The 17,527-nt window shown below is 34.4% G+C and overlaps 1 protein-coding gene across 1 annotated transcript in view; it reads right to left on the reverse strand.

Annotated features, from left to right (window-relative positions):
* The window catches only part of LOC126748330 (leucine-rich repeat-containing protein 4C-like), a 190,383-nt gene that overhangs the window by 49,459 nt on the left and 123,397 nt on the right, over window positions 1-17,527 (reverse strand). The window lies entirely within an intron of this gene.

A 17,527-nucleotide genomic window follows, 5' to 3' on the forward strand; every position in this document is an offset into this window, starting at 1 on the left:
GTGCACTCGCAAGGCAAAACACCGCCATATTTGCCAAGGGTAAATTCATCGATGGGAGAAATTTCGTTTCCCCAACGAATTATAAATAAAATTCTTAAAAGCGTAGACACAAACAAAGCTTCTGGACCCGATGGAATTCCAGCCCTAGTACTAAAACGTTGTGCAGACGAATTGACTCCTCCCTTATGTAGACTGTTCACGGCATCGTACAAACAGGGCTCATTTCCAACAAGCTGGAAAACTGCTCAAGTGCAACCTGTACCCAAAAAGGGTAAGAAGACGATGCCGTCCAATTACCGCCCGATTGCACTAGTTCCAGTTATATCGAAGATTATAGAGAAAGCAGTCAACCAACAACTGTTAAGATATCTGGAATCATCTAGACTAATCAGCGATCATCAATACGGCTTCCGAAAGCTTAGATCCACCGGCGATCTTCTGGCTTACGTCACACACTTGTGGAGGTCTCAATAACACTTGTTTTATTTCATTAATCTTAGAATCGGTAAGTTGTCCAGAGAGCACCCAATCCGCTTGTTCGATATGGAATATATTTAACGTATTTGGTGATTGTTCAGTAGAAGAAGGGTTACGACTCAGAGCGTCCACGTGTTTCATTCGATTGCCTGGTCTATATTTAACATCAAAACGGAATTCTTAAAGTTGAAGCCACCATCGTACAATTCTTGGAATAATTTGTTTCTTTTCACTAGTTGCTTTTAAAGAATTACAATCTGTAACTACAGTGAAATCAATTCCTAGAAGATAGCTTCAAAATTTCTTTAAACTTTCAACAACTGCCAAAGTTTCCAACTCGTAAGAATGATAATTCTGCGCTGCCCCTATGGTTTGTCTACTATAATAAGCTACTGGATGAAAACGTTCGTCTGGATGTAATTGTAAAAGAATTCCGGCTAAACCTAACATACTCGCATCGGTGTGAACTTCGGTAGGTAAAGTTGGATCAAACAATGTTAAAATTGGTCTTTTAATTAATTTTGATTGTAATTTTTTAAAAGCGTTCATCTCATGTTCACCCCAATTCCATTTAACAGATTTCTTCGTTAATGTGGTTAACGGCTTTGCTATTATAGCACAATCTTTTACAAAGTGCCTAAAGTACCCTGTCAGCCCTATAAATTGTCGCACTTGGTGCACAGATGTTGGGGGTTGAAATTGTTCGACGGCCTTAATCTTTTCTTTACCTGGGCGTACTTCACTTTGACCCACTTCAAAACCCAAAAATGAAACTGAACTCATTAAAAACGAAAATTTTTTTAGATTTAGTGTTAAACCTTCGGCGCGAAATATATGTAGGATATTTTCTAAACTGTGAAGTGCTTGATCTATTGTGCTATTATGTAAAAGACTATCGTTTAAATAAACGGCAGCGTAACTAGCAGCAGGTTTTAGTATTTGGTTCATAAATCGCTGAAAAGTTCGGGGTGAATTCGTTAAGCCAAATGGCATTCGGTTAAACTCGTATTGTTCGGAAGGTGTAACAAATGAAGTGTATCGTTTGGAATTTTCTGCGACTGGGATTTGATGGTAACCTGCTTTCATATCTAAACTGGTAAAGTATACACCACCTTGTAACCTATCAACCTGATCACTATCTTCGGGATTAAAAATCGGTATAACATCTCCCCTAACAGATGTTTCCGCTTTACGAGAATTAGAATTGCTCTTAAAAAATTCTTTGATCATTCAGTGAATCGATTAAAATCATTATTTTGATTTTCGCCCTGTCCACTACAAGTACTACCTACGTTATTCATGTCATCAGACAATGAAAGATCACGCGCTCGTTTACGACTCATGTTAACCAAGAAAAAGTATGTAAATGTATGCGGTATTTAAAAATCTTTAAAAGAGAAAACAGAAAAACAAAATAAATGCTCGTAATATTCAGAACAATGCAACACAAACAAAATATTATTATTATTATTTATTTATTTTTTTCTTTAAACCATAAATGTCTACCAACATCATCAAACCTTAGAGTCACGCTCGGTGTTTATTTGTTCTTTATCCCACTTCTGAAAAATTCTATAATAATTAAAACCTGTGAGCGTCATTTAAATAATTTTATAATTTTTAATACGTTAAATAGATTCAAAATAGTCCAAAATAATCAAAATAAATCATAAAAATAGAATAAACACCTTGTAAAACAACTGGGCGCTTGGGCGACTCCAAAGTAGAGATGGTGACGTGTAGACCTGAAATAATAAAAGTAACCTGAGCACACTTATTCCCGTAAAATTAATTAATTTAAAAAAAGTTACACAAAACTCATTAATATGAAAAATATGAATTAATATATTTTAAACTTGCTCAGTGATTTTAATTTTACGATAACCATTTAATTCATGTTCACCAACATTTAACCACTTAACTTAAATATCCCAAAATTCATTATTCACCAACTTATTATTTTTATCCGATTGTTAAATGTCCCAGTAACGACAACGTACTGATATTGAATGATATACAATCGTTCAATATGCCAAAACGTGAGCACTACATTACTCACAAACCGTAGCCAAAATGCTACCAAAAACATTATCATAAAACATGAGATTGAGACAGCAATCTCCGATCTAGACCACCTGACGATTACACACTTTGTACTGAGGGGTGCAATTGACACCAAAACGCGAGGGTCCTCTCCAAATACAAAGCCTTGTTAAATACAACGAGCTGTGCAATGGTCCCAGACCAGCTCAGTATCTTAACAAGAAACAATAAACAATCGTCACAACAACACAAGCAAGACAAACAACAATCGGTCATTAAAATATTTCATTAATCACATTTTTAATTAAAAAGGTAAAATATCGCTGTAATCAATAAGATAGAAATAAGCATACTCTGTGATAACACTCACCCTTTCTTGTAGTAAAACACTACACCAAACCAACACAGCTTATTTCACGTCGCAACACCCTTTATTGTTTTTATTAAATAACTTCACTCTTTAGTGACCAAAACTCAAATGAATTTTATAAACCAAATATTTATCTCACTCTTTTATCGAAACCCATAAAAATAATTCCCGAGGGGAAACGCTAAGTGTAAACCGTATTTGGTTACTTACGGTACCGCTGAGCTAGCTTTAGTTTTGTAAATATCCTGGACCTCTTTTCGGTCAGACCGATAAATTTCATCTTAATGACTAAGAAAAATATTTCAATTCTTTAGAAAATAAACAGGGTCTTACCTTCGGCCATCCTGCTATCAACTCGTCTCGAGTTGATCAGCATCTTCAGCATCAGGATCGGACAGAACTACCCCTTCTTCATCACTGCTCAGATCCGACTCACCAGATGAAACTTCACCAGCTGGTACCCAGGGTCGCATACGATCAACGGCAATAACATTTTCATATGTCGCTTTTCGAGTGAGACGACGTGACCCCATCATATCAACTACTATGTAGCGATCATTTGGTAGTACTATTTTTATGACCATTGGACCGTCATATGGTGCAGATAGTTTCTTGCTCGTTCCTGTGGCAGGTTGATTTTTCATAATCAGGACTAAGTCACCAACTTTATATCTCTTCGGACGCTTTCTTTTCTTATCAAAATATTTCTTTTGTTGTTCTTGAGATGAGGCTATCTTTTCAGCAGCTTCTCTTCTTATTTCTAACAAATTATTAATAACATCCGGAATTTGTTGAACTTCATCAAGTAAAATACTGTCACTAGATCCTCTTGGTGAATATCCAAATAAAAGTTGACTGGCTGTTTTTCCTGTTGATTTATTTATTACATTATTTATTGCAAATTGAATTTTCTTAACGTTATCATCCCAAGTATTTTCTTCTAAGGTGGAAGAAAGAAGAGCTCCTAATATGGTTCTATTTAGCCTTTCCACTTGTCCGTTGGCACGTGGAGTTGCAACAGCATTGAGTACAAGTTTTATATTATTTTGTAAGCAGAAATTTTTGAAATGATAAGCAGTAAAACAACTTCCTCGATCAGTAATTAATAACTTAGAAGATCCATAGATTGCACAAATATTCTTGAGGTATTCAATAACATATTTTGTTTTAGTGGATTTGACAGGTTGTAAAAAGCAGAATTTCGTAAAAGCATCAATGCCAACAATCAGATACACATTTGATTTTTTACTTTTAGGGAAAGGTCCTAGATGATCAATATGAAACATATTAAATGGATGACAATCTTTTCGAATTGGATAAAGAAATCATTCCTTTCTCCCAGAATTACGCTTGTTATACAAAAATCGAATGAACCAATAACATCTCAGAATGTGCAAACCAAATTACAGATACGATCTTGCCAGGAATGGAAGCTTATATCCCTTTTTCTACTAAATGCAGATCAAACAACAAGCAATGGTTCAACCTGAATTGCAAAAAGGCAGTAAACACTAAAAACGCAGCACATCGCAAATGGCGTCAACATCCTTCCACCGAAAATTGGAGAAACTTTTTAACCTCCAGAAATAGCTGCAAGCGAATTATTGATGAATGCAAAGAGAGTCACAACAACAGGATCATAAACAAATTGCTGAACTGCCCAAATGGAACAAGATCTTTCTGGTCGGTATCGAAAGCCGTTAGTCAAGGATTTGCTAAGTCGGCCTTGCCACCTCTAACAGTAGATGATGGTTCTATCGCAGTAACAGCAAGGGAAAAAGCCAACTTACTGGGTAAACTCTTCGCGTCCAATTCTACTGTGCACTCGCAAGGCAAAACACCGCCATATTTGCCAAGGGTAAATTCATCGATGGGAGAAATTTCGTTTCCCCAACGAATTATAAATAAAATTCTTAAAAGCGTAGACACAAACAAAGCTTCTGGACCCGATGGAATTCCAGCCCTAGTACTAAAACGTTGTGCAGACGAATTGACTCCTCCCTTATGTAGACTGTTCACGGCATCGTACAAACAGGGCTCATTTCCAACAAGCTGGAAAACTGCTCAAGTGCAACCTGTACCCAAAAAGGGTAAGAAGACGATGCCGTCCAATTACCGCCCGATTGCACTAGTTCCAGTTATATCGAAGATTATAGAGAAAGCAGTCAACCAACAACTGTTAAGATATCTGGAATCATCTAGACTAATCAGCGATCATCAATACGGCTTCCGAAAGCTTAGATCCACCGGCGATCTTCTGGCTTACGTCACACACTTGTGGAGGTCTCAATAACACTTGTTTTATTTCATTAATCTTAGAATCGGTAAGTTGTCCAGAGAGCACCCAATCCGCTTGTTCGATATGGAATATATTTAACGTATTTGGTGATTGTTCAGTAGAAGAAGGGTTACGACTCAGAGCGTCCACGTGTTTCATTCGATTGCCTGGTCTATATTTAACATCAAAACGGAATTCTTAAAGTTGAAGCCACCATCGTACAATTCTTGGAATAATTTGTTTCTTTTCACTAGTTGCTTTTAAAGAATTACAATCTGTAACTACAGTGAAATCAATTCCTAGAAGATAGCTTCAAAATTTCTTTAAACTTTCAACAACTGCCAAAGTTTCCAACTCGTAAGAATGATAATTCTGCGCTGCCCCTATGGTTTGTCTACTATAATAAGCTACTGGATGAAAACGTTCGTCTGGATGTAATTGTAAAAGAATTCCGGCTAAACCTAACATACTCGCATCGGTGTGAACTTCGGTAGGTAAAGTTGGATCAAACAATGTTAAAATTGGTCTTTTAATTAATTTTGATTGTAATTTTTTAAAAGCGTTCATCTCATGTTCACCCCAATTCCATTTAACAGATTTCTTCGTTAATGTGGTTAACGGCTTTGCTATTATAGCACAATCTTTTACAAAGTGCCTAAAGTACCCTGTCAGCCCTATAAATTGTCGCACTTGGTGCACAGATGTTGGGGGTTGAAATTGTTCGACGGCCTTAATCTTTTCTTTACCTGGGCGTACTTCACTTTGACCCACTTCAAAACCCAAAAATGAAACTGAACTCATTAAAAACGAAAATTTTTTTAGATTTAGTGTTAAACCTTCGGCGCGAAATATATGTAGGATATTTTCTAAACTGTGAAGTGCTTGATCTATTGTGCTATTATGTAAAAGACTATCGTTTAAATAAACGGCAGCGTAACTAGCAGCAGGTTTTAGTATTTGGTTCATAAATCGCTGAAAAGTTCGGGGTGAATTCGTTAAGCCAAATGGCATTCGGTTAAACTCGTATTGTTCGGAAGGTGTAACAAATGAAGTGTATCGTTTGGAATTTTCTGCGACTGGGATTTGATGGTAACCTGCTTTCATATCTAAACTGGTAAAGTATACACCACCTTGTAACCTATCAACCTGATCACTATCTTCGGGATTAAAAATCGGTATAACATCTCCCCTAACAGATGTTTCCGCTTTACGAGAATTAGAATTGCTCTTAAAAAATTCTTTGATCATTCAGTGAATCGATTAAAATCATTATTTTGATTTTCGCCCTGTCCACTACAAGTACTACCTACGTTATTCATGTCATCAGACAATGAAAGATCACGCGCTCGTTTACGACTCATGTTAACCAAGAAAAAGTATGTAAATGTATGCGGTATTTAAAAATCTTTAAAAGAGAAAACAGAAAAACAAAATAAATGCTCGTAATATTCAGAACAATGCAACACAAACAAAATATTATTATTATTATTTATTTATTTTTTTCTTTAAACCATAAATGTCTACCAACATCATCAAACCTTAGAGTCACGCTCGGTGTTTATTTGTTCTTTATCCCACTTCTGAAAAATTCTATAATAATTAAAACCTGTGAGCGTCATTTAAATAATTTTATAATTTTTAATACGTTAAATAGATTCAAAATAGTCCAAAATAATCAAAATAAATCATAAAAATAGAATAAACACCTTGTAAAACAACTGGGCGCTTGGGCGACTCCAAAGTAGAGATGGTGACGTGTAGACCTGAAATAATAAAAGTAACCTGAGCACACTTATTCCCGTAAAATTAATTAATTTAAAAAAAGTTACACAAAACTCATTAATATGAAAAATATGAATTAATATATTTTAAACTTGCTCAGTGATTTTAATTTTACGATAACCATTTAATTCATGTTCACCAACATTTAACCACTTAACTTAAATATCCCAAAATTCATTATTCACCAACTTATTATTTTTATCCGATTGTTAAATGTCCCAGTAACGACAACGTACTGATATTGAATGATATACAATCGTTCAATATGCCAAAACGTGAGCACTACATTACTCACAAACCGTAGCCAAAATGCTACCAAAAACATTATCATAAAACATGAGATTGAGACAGCAATCTCCGATCTAGACCACCTGACGATTACACACTTTGTACTGAGGGGTGCAATTGACACCAAAACGCGAGGGTCCTCTCCAAATACAAAGCCTTGTTAAATACAACGAGCTGTGCAATGGTCCCAGACCAGCTCAGTATCTTAACAAGAAACAATAAACAATCGTCACAACAACACAAGCAAGACAAACAACAATCGGTCATTAAAATATTTCATTAATCACATTTTTAATTAAAAAGGTAAAATATCGCTGTAATCAATAAGATAGAAATAAGCATACTCTGTGATAACACTCACCCTTTCTTGTAGTAAAACACTACACCAAACCAACACAGCTTATTTCACGTCGCAACACCCTTTATTGTTTTTATTAAATAACTTCACTCTTTAGTGACCAAAACTCAAATGAATTTTATAAACCAAATATTTATCTCACTCTTTTATCGAAACCCATAAAAATAATTCCCGAGGGGAAACGCTAAGTGTAAACCGTATTTGGTTACTTACGGTACCGCTGAGCTAGCTTTAGTTTTGTAAATATCCTGGACCTCTTTTCGGTCAGACCGATAAATTTCATCTTAATGACTAAGAAAAATATTTCAATTCTTTAGAAAATAAACAGGATCTTACAAAACAAATTGGTATTATGGCAATACAGCAGTTCTGTCGATGAAATATCAGGCAGAATTGCATTCACATTTGAAAATCGGCCCATTCCCGTATGCAGCACAATTTTTGCAATTATCCATAGGTTTGAGACCTTTGGGTGCTTGCAAAATTGCAGGAAATGCTACGCAAATGTGCAACCACCTGTTGTTAGATCGCTAGGCGAAGAAAGGGAGCTTCGAGAGGTTAATGTTTGTGCTGAAATTAACTTTCCTTGCAATAGTACAATCATTGCCAAAGAAACGGGTATTGAGAGTTATTTAAGGGTTAGAAGAATTTTAAAGAGAAATAAGTAAAAATGCTATAAGTTGCAAAAAACCCAAGAAATTTTCCCACAGAACGATGAGAGATGGATGGAATTCTGACATGAAGTGTTAGAAAGGGCAAATCGGGACGAAATGTTTATTAGTAACATTTTGTTTTCAGACAAGTCCTCTTTCTCTATTTGTGGTAAACATAATCCGTCCATTACAGTGGGTTATTTAAGGGAAAATAAGCACATAAGCATACCAACACGTACACAATACCCTCAAAAGGTTAATGTATGGGCTGGCATTTTAGGTGATTCAATTATAGGCCCTTTTTTTATCGATGGAAACCTTAATGCCAACAAATACCTTAATCTTTTGAGGGATGAAGTTCTTCCTGCTATTCGAGGCTTCAATATCAATTTAGAACAAGTTTGGTTTCAACAGGATGGTTGTCTCGCTCATAACGCATTAGTGGTACGTCAATTTCTCGAAACGTCTTTTCCTGATCGAACAATCAGTGGAAACGGTACTATTAAATGGCCCGCCAGAAGCCTCGATTTAGCCCCCAATGATTTTTTCCTTTGGGGATACCTAACAGAATAAATTTATAGGCACGAAAACGAACGGGCTACTAATTTAGAAAAGCTTTGTGTTAAAATTATGAAAGCATTTTATAGTATCTCCATTGAAATGTTGTTCGATCACGATCGTTCGTCAATCGATCACAAAAATCGTTTTGTGATCGATTGACGTACTGTACTGCTAAACAGGGTGGCCTTTTTGAACCTGACATAAAATAATTTTAATTTTTATTTAATATTATCAAATTTACATAATTTTTTGCTTTATTTTGAATTTTTTTTAATTTCCTGTCCAATAGTTAGTTAATTTATGTTTACAACATTATTGCAGTCGGTTTTTAGTTTATTTTTTGGTGTTAGGACACGCAGCAGCAAAGACTCAAACGAAACAAATATTTTTTTTTTAAATTTGCCACAGAGCAGCGCATCCCCGCTTGAACGCCTTAAGAATACTGAAAGGTTTCGGTTTCGGGCTTCGGCGGGGTCCGCTGCTTCGAGTATGTGAGGCATATAGGATCAAAACCCGCTAAATCCAATTTTAGTCAAAAATATGTTATATACATGATTATATTCGTCATAAAAATATCTATCCATATGAACAGAAATTCAGTAACAAAATCCATCTAATCCACTATAAAATATAGTTTAAAAACTCGGTTCAGTTTTAAATTCCCTTAAATCCAACTTGGTTTATTTTCAAATACCGCCAAATCCAAATTAGCCAATCAGATACTCAGCTAGGTGGTCATGTGGTCAAAATAGTATTCCGTTGATATTAATATTTTGAATTGCTATTAGAAACGTCTCGTTTGCGGTTGACATCAGTATATTTTCAAAGTTTATTTAATTTAAAAAAGTAAAGTATAATAAAAGTAATGTGCGATAACATGAAAGAAATCGTCGTGGTAAATCAAAATAAGGCTAGAAAGAGGCAGCGAGCTCCAGAAAATTGGAAAAGGAATGTGGAAAAGACCAGAAGGCATGAGTTTTGTTTACATTTTTAAAGTTAAGAAAAACTAAGGATGGTTTGTTCTTCTTTTAGATATTCTGCTGTAACTCTACCAAAATACCCAAAATATAAACATTGTACTAAAAGTTATAGATGCAGTACTTTGACAATGTTAGATATTAAAAAGTTTCATAATGCTTTTTACGAGAACCAAACTAAGGTGGGTCAGACAACTTTATCATAAAGTTCTCCCAGATAGAGGTACCACGTCGCCGTCGAAATAACAAGGGAACATCCAGTCGACAATTTGCGTGCAAGTATTTCATCCCAAAGAATCAAAATAATAATTTGGTACCAGTTTGCCGTGAAAGTTTTTTAGGTGTACTTTGCCTTCGCCCAGATAGAGTAAAAGGTGTTTTGCATCGACATTTCACAAGTCGTAATATGGCAAAAGAAAGGCGAGGTGGAAATAGAAAAGAAAGATCATTTCAGCCTAGAAGACATGCAATAATTAGCTTTATAGAAAAATTTAAGGCTATTGAGTCTCACTACTACCGCAGCAAAACAGCATGTAGAGTTTATTTACCCAGCAGCCTAAATATTCGGCGTTTGTGAAAATTATACAAAAGTGAGGCTTCTCTGAAGCCTCAGGTAAAAGAAAGTTATTTCCGATCAATTTTTATTACCCATTTTAACATAGGGTTTGGATCTCCACGTACTGATGTATGTTCAAAATGTTTGAAGCTTGGAGAAAAGGTAAAAGAGGAAAAAGATACGAGTGAGAAAAACAAGATAATGATTGAACTTCGAATTCACAAACTGAGAGCAAAAGCTTTTTTTTTGCAAAATTGAGAGAAAAAAAAGAAGGGTTGCTAATAATAAGTTTTGATTGTCAAAAGAATTTAACTCTGCCCAAAATTCCAGATCAGAGTGTATACTACAACAGACAACTGTATATGTATAACTTCACAACAGTCACAGGAGACTCTCATTCTTCACTTACTCCAGAAAATGTTCGGATTTTTGCATGGACTGAGGATAAACATCGCAAAGGAGCAAATGAAATTGCATCTGCTGTTTTTTATACTTTAAACCATAGTAATTTTGATGGTATTGAAAAAGTTCGTCTTCTCGCTGATGTGTTGTTGGACACTCGTATATTCCTCCGGACCGGGTATTTGGTGATATTGAGAAATCCATTAGAAATATTGAACAGATATAGTAGAACCTATAAAATACCTGGATATATTTAGACAACATGGAATAGTTGTTGAACTGGGTAAAGATGTGCCAGTTATGGACTGGAAATCTGCTTCACAGGAAGTTTTAAATCCCTCATCTAAGTGGCATTTTAAATTCAATATGTCCAAAAGGTTCATATTAAAAAGAGGGAGGAATAATACCGTGACCATAAGGGGAGAACCAAGTTATATGTCTGACCTTAATCAGAGCAAATCTGTCTGTAAAAAAGGAAAATCTCTAGATTCCTTAAATCCCTTGCCAATAGAAACTGGAGTACCACCAAAAATTAATAAACTACAGAATGTGTCATCGCTATTAATTAAACATTATGGAGCCCAGTGGAAAGATTTTGGTAGTCTAGATTATTATAAGCTAGTGTTAGAAAAATATCTAGGAGGGACTTATCCGCAAGAAAATTATGAAATCGATGTGGACGACCAAAACGATCTCTGTGAACCAGTAGAGATAGTTCCGGATTTAGTAGTTTAGATTTTTTACTTGAAGTCTGTCTTTTTGTGATCTGAAGATACTTTAAAAGCATATCTTTAAGTAGTCCTATATTTCTTTTTGTTATATCTGTTACATTTTCTTTGGTTTAATTTTCTATTATAACTTTTTTTCGTGGCAAAGTCCATTTTATTTACGATCAAAATCCACCAAATCCAATAGTTGGTTTTAAAATCCACTAAAACCACTTTTTATTTCCATTTTCTGAATTTTGGGTAAAATTCAGGATATTTTCTTTTACTTAAATAGAATCTAATAGTATCGAAGAATCTATAAACAAAACTTTAACCCTAAAGTTGATTTTAAAGTTAGTTAAATAGTTTTTGGGTTTTTCTGAAAATTTAAGTAAAGTGGATTTAGCGGGTTTTGATCTTATATGCCTCATGTTGTCACAACGTTGCCAGACCTACTGCGATATATAATTCCTATAGGCGAACTTAGAATGATCATATCTGTATAATTAACTGTGGATTTACGAATAAATCCCAAGGTAAAAATTTAGATAGTCTTTAAAGATTTTCGTTGAAAAATTTACTATTTGTTCTTTGTATTCGATTAATCTACGGCGCCGTTGACAGTCCTTAGAATTTTTTCTCTGTGATATTTGAATTCCGCATAGGTGTAGCTGCAACACTATCATTAAAGTTCGCTGTTTAGTGAAATAGGTAGTCCAATTGTTGCGATGAATGGCAAATCGATGTTTTTAGAATTTTGGTTACACTTTCATCAGAAATGCCAATAATGTGTTCCAAATGGTCTCAACGAGCGTGCCAAGAGATTTTCATAGTTTTGTCAGAGTTTGCTCGAATGTTTGTCTCCAATTCCAAATGTTTCCTATCCGAAGTCAGAAGGTCGGTTTTTGGTGCCAAAAAATTAACATCAAGAATAAAATGCATTTTTTATTGAACTGTAGTTTTTATAGTCTTTTTAGAATGTGTTCTGAAATAATCTGTAAAAATATAAAGTATTTTATACAAAAACCTATTAGAAGGAAATATTGATTGAACGTTAACACGCAGACTCAAGTGAGGCGCAAGAGCGGCTGATAGAAAGTATATATAATTTGAGAAAAGCTAATTTTTGATACCATCTAAGAAGAGCCCTCTTGACTTATTAAGCGAAGGCTATTAAGTGAGGCTGAAATATTTACGAATAATGTTAAAATAATATGATTACTTTAGCAATAAATTAAATTCTATAATATTTCACAGCTTATTTTTACAGCTTATTTTTATGTAAAATCTGTATCGTGAAGAATTCGTAATGAGTTACTTATTTTATTGGGTATTACGTCACTTATAGCAAAAATCAATTTAGAAATTACTATCTCACACGCTCACAAATTGAAAAGAATAAAGACTTATTTACGTATTTAAAAGAAATATGAACTCAAATCTATAATGATACCGTTTGATATACTTAATTTAATTTAAGTTCAATAAGTTTTAAATACAATAATTTACTTGAGGTATAATAGATTTTTTTATATACCTAGAAGCTGAGGTTTAATCGATTAATCTCTGAGCTCGTTTCTTCTTTTCAATATTTTACCTAACTTTGTTAAGAATATTAAAATTAAAAAACGATAAAAATAATGAGAAGACTACTTTTTAAAAAATACCTAATTTGAACCAACGTTTCGGTAGTTATACCTACTACCATTATAGTAGTTATACCTACGGTAGTAGGAATAACTACTATAATATGGTTTTATATACAGGGTTACTGGTAATTCGATACATTCCTTTGGAGATGTGATAGGGGAGGGGGTAAGAAGTAAATTGAACCCTAATATGTATTATGCAAAAGTTGATAGTTTTCGACATATCTAATTTTTTCTGTTTTTCTTCAAAATGTAGACCTTAGTGGTTTAAAAGGCAGTTTCCAGAAAATCCGCTGTATATTTTTTTAACTTTTTAGGCAAAATACATGCTCAACACAATAGTGTTACGTTTGTAATGGCAAAAGTCCCGCAAATAGTTGTAACCATAGGTAAATTCTCGATGCAAAGTGTAATTTTTTTTTCTTAAATAAAATACTACACTTTCTAGTTGATATTTTTTGAAAAAAAATTATGCTACATTCTTCAAAATTTACGTAAAACTTTCTTATTATCTAAGCTAACTCATAGGCTATAAATGCTACCAAAAATTATAACAGAAATTTGTATTTTTATTATTAATAGTAAGAACGCACTTGAAAAATGCCAAGTGGTATTTACTTCTATGGTATTTAAGTACTATAGCAACAATTTGTTTTTTTAATTTTATTGTTAAAAATTTGATGTGTAGATAGTCTGACAGCAATAATTGTTGTGGAAAGTAGTTAATTTACGAGTTTCGAGTTTATTTTTCTCGTGTTTTCAAAGAAGGTATTCTATTGGTTTCTGCGCTATGGCCACGTTTACTAACGCTGAATATGCAGATATTATGTTTGTTTATGGGTTTTGCAATGGTAATGCCGCGGAGTCTCGCCGAGAATACCAACGTCGCTTTCCGAACCGCCGCATTCCAAATGTCCGTGTTTTCGCTTCGACCTACCGAGCTATCGCTGAAACTGGATCCGTAAAACCAAGAAGAGGTGACGCTGGCGCTCCTCGCGTATATCGAGCAGAAGATGAGGAGGAAATATTAAGACATTTTGAAGACGATCCAACCGCATCCACTAATGCCGTAGCGCAGCAAACAGGATCATCGCAATGGAAAGTTTGGTCCACGATTCGGCAAATGGGAAGCCATCCTTACCATTATGCGCCTGTCCAAGGATTGGAAGAAGGGGACCCGATAAGAAGGGTAGAATTCTGCAGATTTATTATAAATTCTGATGCAGACAATAGAACTTTTTTAACCGACATTTTGTGGACGGACGAGTCAAAGTTTAGTCATGAGGGCATTACAAATTTTCATAACCTTCATTTTTGGGCCGAAGAAATCCCCGTTTAACAAGAGAAACCAGTTTTCAAAGAAAGTTTTCTGTAAATGTGTGGATGGGACTTATTGGCCGGGATGTAATAGGACCACATTTTTTCCCAGACCATTTAAACGGGGATATTTATGAAAATTTTTTACGACATGACCTACAAGATCTTTTTGACGATATTCCTCTCGCCGTTAGAGAACGAATGATATTTCAACATGACGGCTGTTCAGCTCATTTTCGGCGGTCAATTCGGCAGTTCCTGGATGAACGTTTCCCGAATCGTTGGATTGGTAGGTCAGGTCCAATAGCTTGGCCAGCACGAACCCCTGACTTAACCCCGCTTGATTATAGCATATGGGGTCAAATGAAAGCACTGGTTTATGCAACCCCAATAATTACCCGGGAAGATCTTATCCAAAGAATAACCAACGCTGCCCAGCAAATCAGGAATACCATAACAACTAGAACAACAAAGACTGAAATGAGAAGGCGCTGCCGAGCCTGTATTCGCAATAGAGGCTCTCATTTTGAACAAGATTTGTGAAGGTAAATACTGATAAATGCGTTACTTTACAATTTATAATAAAAATACAAAACCATGTCACCTAACTTTTAAGTATTTGTATTCTGTGAGCTAGCTTAGGTAATAAGGAAGTTTTAAGGAAATTTTGAAGAATGTAGCATAATTTTTTTTTCAAAAAATATCCACTAGAAAGTGTAGTATTTTATTTAAGAAAAAAAAATTACACTTTGCATCGAGAATTTACCTATGGTTACAACTATTTGCGGGACTTTTGCCATTACAAACGTAACACTATTGTGTTGAGCATGTATTTTGCCTAAAAAGTTAAAAAAATATACAGCGGATTTTCTGAAAACTGCCTTTTAAACCACTAAGGTCTACATTTTGAAGAAAAACAGAAAAAATTAAATATGTCGAAAACTATCAACTTTTGCATAATACATATTAGGGTTCAATTTACTTCTTACCCCCTCCCCTATCACATCTCCAAAGGAATGTATCGAATTACCAGTAACCCTGTATAGCGGGTTGGGAAGGGCGGGAAGACTTTTCTTTACAAATGAAAATGCCAATCTTTCGTCAAGAGTTATGCATTTCGATGAGTTCACTCATCATCATCAGACTTTAAAATGTATTTTTTCTTTTCAGAGAAACACATTAAAATAACAAATAGTAAGTTAAAATTAAAAGGTACAACAAAAATTACCGAAATTACAAATAAAAGTCAATGTTTTAAAAAGTTTAAAAATATCTTACCTAACACTACATAGCTCTGGTGTTTACATGAAAAACAATCATTATTATAATAAAATCAACAAACATGGCGCGACATCTAGTAAACGGTAAGGTTTGAACATGAAAGATGAAAGTATATAACTCAGTGTCTCATAAAACTTTTGGCAACTTGGCTGCATAATTTATTGAAATAAAAAATACTTCTATAAACGGTGGCTTTATCATCTTTACATAAGAGTTTTTTATTTAGGGATTTATTGAGGTGTTTAAAATAAATTTGATTAATGACATTGTCATTATTGTTGTGATTCCCATAACAATTAAACGCGTCTGAAGCGCCCATAACGGACCAATCTTATGACAACTGACTTTACTATACGGAGACCTGGGCTGGGATTCTAAAATCACGACTCGACACGATTACTCGATATGACTGATTCTATATAAAATTTTCAGTCGTGAGTGTTGCGGATTGCCTAATTTTTAACGATTTGTCGACGACACGCTTGGGTATATCGTATACACCAGACGATATAGCTTCTTCCTTTTTTAATACGTGCATAATGTAACAGCATCCTTTTTTAAACGTATTTGTTTCATTTATTGTTTACCAATAGTCATACCAGGCATTTTTAGTTATTATATATATTATCTATGATACCAGGTTTTCATTAGTATATCAAGAAGCTTTCTTAAACACAACAACTAATAGATTTAATTCGACCCTATTTTCCACAACCTTCTGTTAATAATAGAGGCAGAGGAAATAGAGTTACCATTGAATGGGTAGTTTTAGTACATATATCAAGATTTTATGCCACATATTACCGAAGAAGCATTGGACAAGATTTTAAATTTGAAATTAGCGAAACTACTACAAGTCATTGGATCCATAAAATTACTGAAATTATTGACAATCACCTTGCTGACCGATTCATTAATTTTTCAAATATAAGAGATTAGAGAAATTATTAAATTAACATTTATAGAGAGATCCAATTTCCCTGGTGTTCTAGGTCCTATTGATTGCACATATGTTGCCATATTAAAACGTTTAAACATACCAAAAGTGGATGAACACAAGTTTTTGTGATTTTCCATGAATTTAATTATGATTTTCCAATGGATAGTGATGGTTTTAAACGACAATTTTTTATCTTAAAGAAAGAATATATTTAAACAAAAAACACGAAGGCGAAAAAATTAACAAAATAAATGAAAACTCTTGTGTTTATCAATAGAAAAGACACTTGACGCTTCCATCTGTCAAATATTAGGGAAAATAACAAATATATACCAAGAAACCTAAATCAAATCGAATAAAACGAGTTTAGCCGACGATTGAAATTTAGAATCACCCTTGTCGTCACGACTGAGTCACGATCGAATTCGAAGTCGTGATCGTATCGAGATCGAGTCGTGATTTTAGAATCCCAGCCCTGTAAGCACACTGCTCTGTAACTACATCCTCATCGCCCGCACTCAATTTATCGATTAAGTTAGTCGACCTAATTATCTCAGGGGGTACACGCACAGGCTCTGAAAATGCGTTTTCTGGTGCATTTTGTAACAGTCTATTTTTAACCATTTATAATCAAGTGAAACTTTTAAACATTATATAATAATTTAAAGTTAAGTATAGTGTTTTATTTTTGTGCTAATCCCTGGAAGATATCCTAGGAAAATAAACAAAATATACAGTCCACTCTTGGTTAGGTGCTTGCTTCCACATGCCTTAAAACTACGACAGGAGGGAAAAGCTATCGACCCTCCCGTTCAATTATGTCATTGTCAGCATTCGTTAAAAGTTAAAAGACGAATATGCCCAGCCAATGAGAATTGAAGACGGGAA

The sequence above is a fragment of the Anthonomus grandis genome, chromosome 22 (genome assembly GCF_022605725.1).
Source record: "Anthonomus grandis grandis chromosome 22, icAntGran1.3, whole genome shotgun sequence".
Classification (NCBI taxonomy): domain Eukaryota; kingdom Metazoa; phylum Arthropoda; class Insecta; order Coleoptera; family Curculionidae; genus Anthonomus; species Anthonomus grandis.